Genomic DNA, 1,190 nt, shown 5'->3' with positions numbered 1-1,190 from the left:
CACTCTTGTCTTTTCTATTCCGAGGTTGTTTACTCGCAATATCAGATATTAAGTTGTTTTTTATAATGAATGTATACTGAGGTTGAGGTTCTGACTAGTGATTATTTACCCAGGGTTCAATACCTGCTATAGTCACTACTTCTTTGCTCTCCCAAAAGCAACACAGCCCTAATACGAGATATATAGCTAACTAAAGTAATGAGTGACCATTTTAGAAAATCATGGGACATATTGTCTGTGGTTGCATGCTATTTTATGTCAATCATATTGCTGCTTGTAGCCTATAACTGGTGCTTCGTGGTCTTATGCTGCCATCTATTGGAAATATTTAGCAATTAAAAGTTATTCATTAACTTAGACATTTGTGAGGCAGCTGAGAATTTAAAAAAAAATTGAATGTGACCAGGCTACTTGAGGCGCCCCGAAAATAATATTCAAAAGATTGGTCCATGGACACAGAGGGGTTAAACACTAAAGTTACCGTCCATCTAGTGAAGAGAGGAGAACCGGACAGAGGTAGCCAGCATCCGTCAACGAGAGAGGGAGAAGCCCTCCACGGATTTAAGAGGTGGAAGAAACAACCGGGGAGCTCCATCGGTCCACAAGAAATGCAGGCAGCCAGTGATGATGTGGTGGTAGCTATGGTAACTAGGATGCTGTTGGTATAGTACCTAGTTAGCTTACCTAGCTGTATCGACTAGCTTGGCTAGCTAGCTGGTCGTTCGTCTGTCCCTCGCCTCGAAGATGACAACGAATCCGGTGAACCACAAAATGAAACAAGGATAGAGACTGAAAAGGATCTGGCTACACTCATACTGTCCCTGACCGTAAAGAAAATAGCAAATTGAACAATAATATTCGGCGTTTCAACACTGTAACAAACTCCTTTTTTATTCCCCAAGATCAACTCAGCTTGTAGCCTATAACTGATGCTTCATGGCGGGCAGTTCTGTACGTGAACGCGGACAGTTCTGTACGTGGACGCTGACAGTTCTGTACGCGGACGCTGACAGTTCTGTACGGGGACGCTGACAGTTCTGTACGTGGACGCGGACAGTTCTGTACGCGGACGCTGACAGTTCTGTACGCGGACGCTGACAGTTCTGTACGGGGACGCTGACAGATCTGTACGGGGACGCTGAGAGTTCCAGAACGTAGACATGAGCAGTGCAACACAATCAACTAAACCC

The 1,190-nt window shown here is 44.6% G+C and overlaps 1 pseudogene; it reads left to right on the top strand.

Moving 5' to 3' along the window:
• LOC139027281 (NLR family CARD domain-containing protein 3-like) overlaps positions 1–1,190 on the top strand; it is a 10,764-nt pseudogene that overhangs the window by 3,870 nt on the left and 5,704 nt on the right.

This window comes from Salvelinus sp. IW2-2015, unplaced genomic scaffold (assembly GCF_002910315.2).
Source record: "Salvelinus sp. IW2-2015 unplaced genomic scaffold, ASM291031v2 Un_scaffold9183, whole genome shotgun sequence".
Classification (NCBI taxonomy): domain Eukaryota; kingdom Metazoa; phylum Chordata; class Actinopteri; order Salmoniformes; family Salmonidae; genus Salvelinus; species Salvelinus sp. IW2-2015.
This window is presented reverse-complemented; position numbering and strand designations above follow the sequence as displayed.